The sequence below is a fragment of the Aedes albopictus genome, chromosome 1 (genome assembly GCF_035046485.1).
Source record: "Aedes albopictus strain Foshan chromosome 1, AalbF5, whole genome shotgun sequence".
Taxonomy (NCBI): domain Eukaryota; kingdom Metazoa; phylum Arthropoda; class Insecta; order Diptera; family Culicidae; genus Aedes; species Aedes albopictus.
The window spans coordinates 92,524,989-92,536,077 of NC_085136.1; the positions used below are offsets into that span (position 1 = coordinate 92,524,989).

Here is an 11,089-nt window from a genome sequence, read left to right on the forward strand (position 1 = left end):
GCCCAAAAACTACCATCCAACCTACGACGACGACGGCGACGACGTTCATGCTAACTTGGCATGTTTTTATCACTCTAATTTTTCGAAACTTTCATCTACCACCCACCACCAACCCTTACCAACACCACCAGCAATTGTACCTCCAGGCCCTTGGCAGGTAGTTTATCCATCATCAAATTGATATTACGTGCCCCATCTGCATCAAGCATCAGCCAGCACTGTTCTGTTTTGGATCAACCACTCCCGAATGGAATGCTTCCGGAAAACGGGAAAACGAATATGGAATGAAATGTTGTATAGGTACCAATTCGTAGGCGTTTTGTTTCGAATAAAATATTTACAACTTCGTCGGATCGTCATCAGGCGGGTGCATTTGCTGTATGGCGGTGAGGTAAGGGAAGTCAGCCGAAATGAGTGGGTTGCCGCCAGACATGATGTTTTTCCCTTTCGTCGAATAATGATAGATGTGGATTGTATTTTTTTTTTGAAAGCCACAATAGAGCCTTTGAGTGCAGTTCATCAACTTTTACATGTTGTAGTAGTCTTTCACTCTAGAAAAATTACCCGATAAATATTGTATTTGATGGATTGCATAGGCGACTCCTCACCTTACTTTTTCTTCCTGAGACAACTGTGGAGATGCAGAGCTTCCCTGTTTCACCGAAAGTAATGGTGGTCGAACAAAGAGACCGCTCATAACTTTGCCACTAATTGAATCTAAATGTTATAGATATTCCTATTGTGGAACAGCCGGAGGAATCAGAAGAAAAGCTCATTAATGTTGAAATTTACAACAGAAGCCATTAGATCCGTTGTTCCAAACAGCAAATTTCCTTCTAGCATGCAACCTTGAATCACCCATTCCTAAATGACGAGAAAATCTGTTCCGTTTTCCACAGCCGCCACAGCAGCATCGAGCTCGCAGTCGTGAGTAAAATTTCACAGCTGCTCAACATTCCTTCACAGTTTCCTTCGAACCGCCCGCCGTCGATACACAGTTTGGTTGACTAACAGAGCCGCCGTCGACCAAACCGAAGCCAAACCAAACAACAACAGTCGGCTCGGTGACTCGATGACGGGCAACGGCGGCAATTAAATCCCGGCTCATAATTTCTCTGGTCCCCCCAACTTCTGGTCTTGTCGGCCCCCAGTTGTCGTCGTTTGCTCCCTTGTTGGCCAAAAAAAACAGATTTTCACGAAAAATGGCTTACGACTGGCCTCCCACCCCTGGTGCTCGACTGAAGTTGTTTCAGTTTTACGTGTGGAATAGACACATGGGTAAATGGTACCGTAATTTAAGGTAAACTTTATATTAGTACAACCTAGAGCGACTGAAACAACCGGATGTCACCTCAGCATACGCGCAAAATCTCGAGGCCGCGTGGCCAGACGAGGGCGAGCTCGATAAGGCCCCTCAAGAGGACTGCTGGAGTACAGTGAAAGTAGCCATCAACGACGCAGCCGTGAACACCATCGGGTACGTGGAACGGAATTGACGGAACGAATGGTTCGACGAAAAGTGCAGAACAGTTTTGAAAAATAAGAACGCAGCGAGGGCGGTAATGCTGCAGCAAGGGACCCGACAGAACGTGGAACATTACAAACAGAAGCGGAAACAGCAGACCCGCATCTTTCGGGAGAAAAAGCGCCGCCTGGAAGAAGCGGAGTGCGAAGAAATGGAACTGCTGTGCCGTTCCCAAGAAACACGACTGCTCTATCAAAAACTCAACGCATTCCGCAACGGCCCCGTGCCGCGAGCCGAAATATGCAGGGATAAAGACGGAGACCTCTTGACGGACGGACGTGAGGTGATCGAAAGGTGGAAGCAGCACTTCGATCAGCACCTGAACGGCGTGGAGAACGTAGGCACGGGAGACCACGGCAGCGGAGGAAACAACGATGTCAGTTCAGCGGAGAACGCAAATGAACCAATTCCCACGCTGAGGGAAGTTACACACTCAATCCTGAATTGCCTGTTCAGCAATTTTTTGACGAAAATAGAACAGTAGAACTATTTCGGTAGCTTCGGTAATCGATTTTACTGAGGTTCAGTACACCAACTGTCAAAACCTGGTGCAAAAGGTAAACAATGCAGTAGAGCTGTATGCAGCTGTTCTATTTTTGTCAAAAATTTGCCGAACACGGTATTCTAAATTAAGTGTGTAAGGATGCCATTTATTAGCTAAAAACCAGCAAAGCAGCTGGTAAGGATGGTATCGCAGCTGAACTCATCAAGATGGATCCAGAAAAGTTGGTGACCTGTCTACTTCGGCTGACAGTTAGGATCTGGGAAACCAAACAGCTACCGGAGGAGTGGAAGGAAGGTGTTATCTGCCCCATTCACAAGAAAGGCGACCATTTTGAATGTGAGAACTTCAGAGCGATCACTATTTTGAATGCTGCCTACAAAGTGCTATTACAGATCATCTTCCGTCGTCTGTCACCTAAAACGAATGAGTTCGTGGGAAGTTATCAAGCCGGTTTCATCGACGGCCGGTCGACAACGGACCAGATCTTCACCGTACGGCAAATCCTCCAGAAATGCCGTGAATACCAGGTCCCAACGCATCACCTGTTTATCGACTTCAAGGCGGCATACGACAGTATCGACCACGCAGAGCTATAAAGAATCATGGACGAAAACGGCTTTCCTGAGAAGCTGACTAGACTGATTAAAGCAACGATGCACAACTGCGTAAGGGTTTCGAGTGAACTATACAGTTCATTCGAATCTCGCCGGGGACTGAGATAAGGTGACGGACTCTCATGCCTACTCTTCAACATCGCTCTGTAAGGTGTGATGCGACGAGCCGGGCTCAACAGCCGGGGAACGATTGAAAAAAAAATCCGGTCAATTTGTGTGCTTTGCGGACGACATGGAGATTATCGTCAGAACATTTGGAACGGTGGCAGAGCTGTACACCCGCCTGAAACGCGAAGCAGAAAAGGTCAGACTGGTGGTGAATGCCTCAAAAACAAAGTACATGATGGTAGGCGGAACCGAACACGACCGGATCCGTATGGGTAGTAATGTTACGATAGACGAGGATACTGTCGAGGTGGTGAAGGAATTAGTCTACCTCGGAGCCTTACTGATGGCTGACAACAACGTGAGTCGTGAAATTCGGAGGCGTATCATCAGAGGAAGTCAAGCCTACTACGGGCTTTAGAAGAAACTGCTCGAGGAGGACCTGCAAGCACTCGGAGTTTTCGAGTAAAGCGTGCTAAGGACGATCTTCGGAGGTGCGCAGGAGAACGGTGTGTGGCGAAGAAGGATGAACCACGAGCTCGCTGCACTTTACGGCGAATCCAGCATCCAGAAGGTGGCCAAAGCCGGAAAAATACGGTGGGCAGGGCATGTGGCGAGAATGCCGGACAACAACCCTGCAAAGCTGGTGTTTGCTACTGATCCGGTTGGCACAAGTAGGCGAGAAGAGCAGAGAGCAAGATGGGCGGACTAGGTGGAGCGTGACCTGGCAAGCATTGAGCACGACCGTGAATGGAGTGCGGCAGCCACAAATCGAGTATTGTGGCGTACTTTTGTTGATTATGCCTTGTCTTAATGATGTTGAACAAATAAATTTATTTACATGGCGATAATCACAAGGTGATAATAATTGACAATTTTTCCAGGGTCCTGGGGAGAATCAGGTGGTCAATACTGTTTTAATTGTATGGGTTGTCACACTTTACTGAACCTAGCTATGGTCAATGGGAAGTGCCTTAAAAGTGAGTAACCTTTTTCGTACGCAGACCTACACACACTCACACACATACAAATGATGTTCAATTTGTCGAACTGAATTGTTTGGTATATGTCACTTGACCCACCGAGCCTCTAACGAAAATTTTGAGAGTACATATAGACTTCCATTACACTTTGATTACAGCGAACAGACGAACATGCTCGAATAAAATTTCCTAAAAAACAAGCAGTAGCGATATCGACGGTAACTTTCCCACTTAGAAACTCGTTTTGACACCAGATGGCACCTACTGCAGAAATATTTCACTAGCACACCTTCAAATTTTCCGACTCAGAGACTGAATTATTTTCACTCAAATAACATAAAGTGTATTGTATTTTCACTGATTTAACAACCTAATTCTAGCAACTCATTAGCAAATAGTTTCAACATTTTCAATTAAAATTGAGTTGTACAACAATACCATAATTGTTTTCCAAGGAAAACCAACGCATTATCACCATGGAACTATACTAGGGTGCATACCTGGTGACACTAGCGCAAAAAGGTAAAACAACGGCAAATTTGTACCGTGTTTTGAAATATGACAGCGCAGCGTAATGGCAACATTCCCAGTCATTTCAAAACAACCGTTGCAATATTTTACACAAACACACCTCATGAGCTTGGACATCTGTAACACTTTCGATATGAATCATAAAGAAGAAACTTTAAAAGTAATCTCAAGGAAATTTCTCAAAGAAATAACAGCAGAAACTTTTCAAGGAATGCTGCGAGAAACTCCTGTGAAAAACTCCCTAAGATATTCTTGGAGGAGCTCTATTCTACAACATTCTCGTGCTTGCACAGCCAGTATTAAGAAGCATTATTATTTTCTTGCCAATATTTATATTTGCAGCATATCATAGATGTGATACAAATGATAAAATGACCAGGCCCACTGTGCAGATGCAGACTAGAGTGTCAATCCCGGGACAAGAATTCCCGGAATTTGAGTGATTTCGAATCCCGAGGGATGATTTCAGAAATCTCGACAATCCCGGGAATTCCAGGATGAAAGCAATTTGTAGCTAACACTGCCAAATATCTAAGAAAAAAAAACTTCGTTTGGCCATTGTCACTTTCGAAATTTGACCGATTTTCTCACATGTGTACTACCATCGAGCTTTGGACAATAGGTTACACTTAAAAAAACATTCATAATAAACTTGAGTTCATGTTATGCCTTGAATTCAAATTTATATCATACTAGCTGTCCCGGCAAACGTCGTACTGCCTGCCTACTGTGTTTTTTGACATACAGCTCCATAGGGGCGTCCCTGGTGAAGTCATCTGTATGGGAGCCCCCCGTTCCAGAGACCGGAGAGGTCTCACACCAAGCTAAGAACCTTCGCCGGTCCCAAGCCCCCTGCATACAAAATTTGACGCCGATTGGTTTATTCAGTTGTGCCAAAAAATAAGTCAGTATTGTAATGTTCTGAAACTCCAAAAGTTTGGGGTCCAAACATTTACTATATTATGTAAATGATTTGAATTGTTCCAGAATGTAATCAATGAATCTCCAAGCAGATTATATATCTTCGGGAATTGGGTAATGGATTCCTTATTAAGCATGTAGCTCTCATTTTCATCCAACTAAAAAAAGGACTGAAGCACTGTTTATGCTGTTTCTTATTTCTGTTTTCTTTGTTAGGAGTGCGCACGCCTGAAACCAAACGGATTGAACGGAATCAATCGATGCCGTAATCGCTTGTTTTCAAACAGGATGAATTTAATAAAAAAAAAGGAAAAACCTAAAATTGTAATTTTGTTCAACTAATGCATTTTTGATAATGCATCAACAATACAAACATCATCCGTACAAATATTAATCAGCTAATGAGGATGCTTGTTTCACTTAAACTATTAGATGTTTGTGGAAAATTACTTGCAATAAATTAACTAAATAGTTCAGTTAAAGGTAAAAATTTAAAAACCTACATGTATAGGCAAATATAATGTTGATGTTGCTATTTTTCGTTATTGACATGTTCACATTAAGTAATTTTTCAAGGTATTGAACAACAATAGTAATGGAAACAAAAAAAATATTCCAAATATGTGAATATTTCAACTTCACAAGAAAAACACCAAATTTCTAAGGTTTTATTGAAATTTAAACCATTCCCGGGATTCCCCGGGATAAGCTATGTATTTTGTCCCGAATCCTGTAACAACAAAAATGGCCGGGAAATGGACACTCTAGTGCAGACTAATGGGTTATATGATAATTCAAAAATTTAAGGCAATCAGGCTATCCATTTATGAAAACAATGATAGACAAAACTTTTCGAATTTGATGAAGGAAGAAACGAGGACAACCGTACCTATCGTTTCGTTTTAGGGGAACTCGTTTTGAACATTAAATCGTTGGGAGTGGTGCAGAAATGGGTAGGGTAGGTAATCAAAATTTGAACCAAATTGCGGCTTTCTGAAGCAGTGCAAATTTTAAGTGGTTTTTTCTCCCACATGGAAATAATTTACTACGGCAAAATCGTATGTACATGAAAGCCACGGGTATAAGCTTTCTGTTAAATGGTAAAAAGTTTGTATTTGCACCGAATTTCATTGAAATATTTGATTTTTCATCAACAATGATTTTAATCTTAATTTGAACCATCGTAATCATAATTTGAACCAATTTTAATCTTAATTTGAACTACTGGCGGCAGCAGCTCGAGCAACTCACAAAACAGCCAATTCCATGCTAAACAATGAAAAATCACATGAATCTGCTAATTCTCATACCTATTTTTCATTAGGCAGTGGAATCTCAACTCAGAATGTTCGAAATTCTTTAGGAATTTGGAAACAAAATTTAGATTTTTTCATCCCCCAAGTGTAAACAAAGCAACCACTAGCGCAATCTACAGGCCAACACTAGAAGCTCACCCCCGTTTACTAGTTCAAATTTAGATTACAAATGGTTCAACTTAAGATAACATTCTCCAAGTAAGAATCACTTAAATTTGCTAATTTTATGACAAATAATGCGGAATATTATTCGGTTGGTCGATTCTACGATAAATAAGCTTTCATTTGACGTGTTCACATATTGCGTGTGATACAATGCATGAGCTGTACGAGTGCACCGAAAATGTGCTTTCTATGGGGGGGAAATGGGTGAAATCACAGTGATTTTTCAATTGCCTATTTTCCATGATAAAAACGCTTTTTTCAATGCTTTTAAAGCCCATGTTATCAGGTTATATTACGGAAAGCTGTTTAACATCTTTTTCGGGACAATATTTGCCTGAATAGTACGTCGTTTTAATGAATTTTGAAATGGTTCAAATTAAGATTACAATTTGACTAGTTCAAAGCTTGATTTCTTACCCTACAGCTAAGAAGGTTCATGCACAACCCTTTGGTGTTTTTTTCCTGGGATGGGAACAGGTATTTATGCTTTGTATCTAGGCCTTACAGCCTAGGCTTGAGCGCCATTACTTGCTCTCTGAAACGAGTCTACAAGAAATACTGATTTCTATGACCTTTTATTTTTACACAACTGGAAGGGTATTACCAATAACTAGCTAAAATGAAATGGCTTAGCTTAGACTGACTGCACTTATCTATCTATGATTGCTACTCCTTGATTGACCCGAACGAATGACAGTTGCACAATGACACAACTGAATAATTGACTGGGAGCAGCCAACATTTTCACTGCATGCTTCAGAGGATCTCTTTAACGGTACAATAACAGCGCCGGCCACGTCCTTGCAGTCAGGTTGGGAGAGGGAAGGAATGTTAGTAGCATCATTTGTTGTGAAAGACCGTGTTTACCGCTGCGACTCCACCAAAGGCTGCAGGATGGAATACTTGTCAGTTGGGAAGGGATTCACGTTGGGTCTGGATTCACTTTGATAAGTAATATGACCTTTTGAAGTTGAATCGGGACATGCAAACTGCAGCGCTATTGCTCGCTTCACGCGGAAAGCAAGCAATCGACCACCCGCGTTCGGTAGTTGCTCAAAATTTACTATAATCGACGACCACCTGGCAACTGCCGACAGCTTCGTCGGGCCGCCATCAGCATGGTTGACTCTGAGCGACCGCGCAAAACACTACCCCGACGCATGAAAAAACTCACCCACACGACGAAACCCATCCAGCAATTGACGACGGCACGTCGAAGTTATCGTTCGACGGCCGCCATCAACATGGTTGAATTTGAGAACTAAAGCAACCACCGAACATGAAGATTTACATACCCTATTTTGAATAATTCCACCTTCACCCTTGGTGCTAACAATGACTCCAGATTTTCACCAGTGCTGCAAGTCTTCTTGATAAAGTGGTGTTCGGATTTATCCAGGGACTCTTCGCTGGATTACCTCAGAGTAGAGATGGGCAAAACAGTTCTTATAAGGGAACCATTCGCAATTGATCAGTTCCTTAGAAAGAACTAGTTCGTTAGAACCGTTCTTCCATTTAGTAGTTTTTTGTTCAGTAGTATGTGTCCACCCCAACTAACATTTATGCTGTATAAGAGCTTAATCAACCACTTTTACATAAGTGTTTGTTCCAGTCGAAGACAAAGTAATAATAATAATAAGCTCTAATGCAGCTACTTTTGTTAGTTGGGACATGAAAAAGCAAATCTCTCTCCGCCCAAATAGCAAAGATGTATATTGACACATTATTTATCAACTGGCATTTTTCGACCGGCTGCATGTCATCGGAGTACTATTTTGTGAGATAGTTGGGTAGATCATTTACGACATTCGATTTATAAGAATCAAATATTCTTTCATTGGAAAAACTGAAAGAACAGGTCTGCGAGACAATTAGTTTTCTCGATTTTGTAGAGAACGTTGAACTACAGTTCTTTTCAAATGGATGACAGTTCAGTCATTCTCTCCTAAGAACTAGTTCTTCGGAACCGGTCGCGAACGGTTCGCTTATCTCTACCTCAGAACGAGCTTCAGAGCATCCCCGGGATTTCTTCACCGATTTCACCCTGAGATCCCTTCACGTATTTTTTCCAGGCATTTTTTCCGGGATATCATCTACGATTTTCCCCAGGGATCCTTTCGAGATTGCTCCAATGGTGCTGAGTTTTATTTAAGGATTTCACCTGGGATTCTTTCAGGGATTCCACAAGTATTCTGTCAAAGATTCCTTCAGATTTTTATTCTTCCAGAAATCCCATAAGGAATTCCTCCCGGGATTCCGTTGGGGATTTGTTTCGGGTTTCCTTTAGGGTTATTTTCCGGCACTCCATTAGGGATTCCTTCATTCATTCCTCCGCAGATTCCTTTAGGAGGTATTTCCGGCGATACCCGGGTATATTTCCAAGATTCTATTAGGGTTTTTTTTTTTCGGGCTTCCTTTAGGGATTCCTGTACAAATACCTCCCGGGAATTATTAATTGATTTTTACCGTATCTAAAGCAAATACGTCCTAATCTAACAAATCAAGAGCGTCATACTCCGCAGGAGGTAATTTCTGTTCCTCTCTGTATCGCAACCCGCTGGCGTTGAATCAGACAGACCTCGAGATACACTAGGTATGCAACCTGACACTACAACTTGAGAGCTTTTCCGCAGAATAATGAACGACACACAAGAGTGAAGAGATGTGGAAATTTTTCGAGATCAGACGGTTCTGACTGGGCTGAGAATCGAACACACTCAGCTCACTCATGGGTCACGATTCGGTGGAAATACAGCCTATTTCCTGGAGTGCGGACAAATATCAAAAGTAACACACATAAAATTAATAAAGATTGAAAAATGACATCTTACCCCACCCTGCCCTGAATGCTGCTTTAAAAATAATCAAACTCGTATGAAAAAGTAGCAGAAAGTATTGGGATTCATAAGTACAAAAACGTAAATAAAAGTGCACGATTGTATCAAATCGAGTTGATATTGTGCATTTAGCAGCTACTTGTATTCCACCGGTCACTTAACTATGGCTTCCAAAGTAGTCGTTTCATTAAAAGTTGGACTTTAAAATAAGTATTGACATTTTTAGTCAATGCAAGATTCCTGGTTTGGGAGGAGATTTGGGAGGTGGAAGTATTATCGGAGGAGTGGATGGAAGGTATCGTGTGTCCCATCTACAAAAAAGGCGACAAGTTGGATTGCGGGAACTATCGCGCGATCACACTACTGAGTGCTCTTTACAAGGTACTTTCTCAAATTTTATGCCGCCGTCTATCACCGATTGCAAGAGAGTTCGTGAGGCAATATCAGGCTGGATTCATGAGTGAACGCGCTACAACGGATCAGATGTTTGCCATCCGCCAGGTGTTGCAGAAATGCCGCGAATACAACGTGCCCACACATCACTTGTTCATCGATTTCAAATCGGCGTATGATACAATCAATCGAGAACAGCTATGGCAGATTATGCACGAATACGGATTCCCGGATAAACTGATACGGTTGATCAAGGCGACGATGGATCGAGTGATGTGCGTAGTTCGAGTATCAGGGACACTCTCGAGTCCCTTCGAATCTCGCAGAGGGTTACGTCAAGGTGATGGTCTTTCGTGCTTGCTGTTCAACATTGCTTTGGAAGGTGTAATAAGAAGAGCGGGGATAAACACGAGTGGGACGATTTTCACGAAGTCCGTTCAGCCGCTTGGTTTCGCCGATGATATTGATATTATTGCACGTAAATTTGAGACGATGGCAGAAACGTACATCCGACTAAAGAGTGAAGCCAGGTGAATCGGATAAGTCATTAATGTGTCGAAGACAAAGTACATGACGGCAAAGGGCTCCAGGGAGGAATCACCGCGCCCGCCACCCCAATTAATATCGACGGTGATGAAATCGAGGCGTTGAAGAATTTGTGTACTCACTGGTGATCGCCGACAACGACACCAGCAGAGAAATTCTGAGGCGCATTGTGGCAGGAAGTCATGCTTACTTTGGACTCCGCAGAACTCTACGATCGAATAAATTTCGCCGTAACACGAAGTTAACTATCTACAAAACGCTGATTAGACCGGTACATCTCTATGGGCACGAAGCATGGACCCTACGGGCAGAGGACCAACGCGCCCTTAGAGATTTCGAACGGAAGGTGTTGCGTACCGTCTACGGCGGAGTGCAGATGGAAGACGGGACTTGGAGAAGACGAATGAACCACGGACTGCATGAGCTACTGAGAGAACCAACCATCGTCCATACTGCGAATATCGCGAGGCGGGTGGGCGGGTCGATCAAGTGGAGGACGATCTGCGGACCCTTCGCAAAGTGCGGAGATACAAAGCCATGGACCGGGTATAATAAAGACGGCTACTATGTACAGCAGAGGCCATTCAGGCCTCAGCCTGACCGGTAAGTAAGGTAAGTTAAAAACGTAGAAAGTTTAAAAAACTACAA

The 11,089-nt window shown here is 42.7% G+C and overlaps 1 protein-coding gene across 5 annotated transcripts in view; it reads right to left on the reverse strand.

The window, feature by feature from the left end:
* LOC109427367 (proton channel OtopLc) overlaps positions 1–11,089 on the reverse strand; it is a 185,963-nt gene that overhangs the window by 145,568 nt on the left and 29,306 nt on the right. The window lies entirely within an intron of this gene.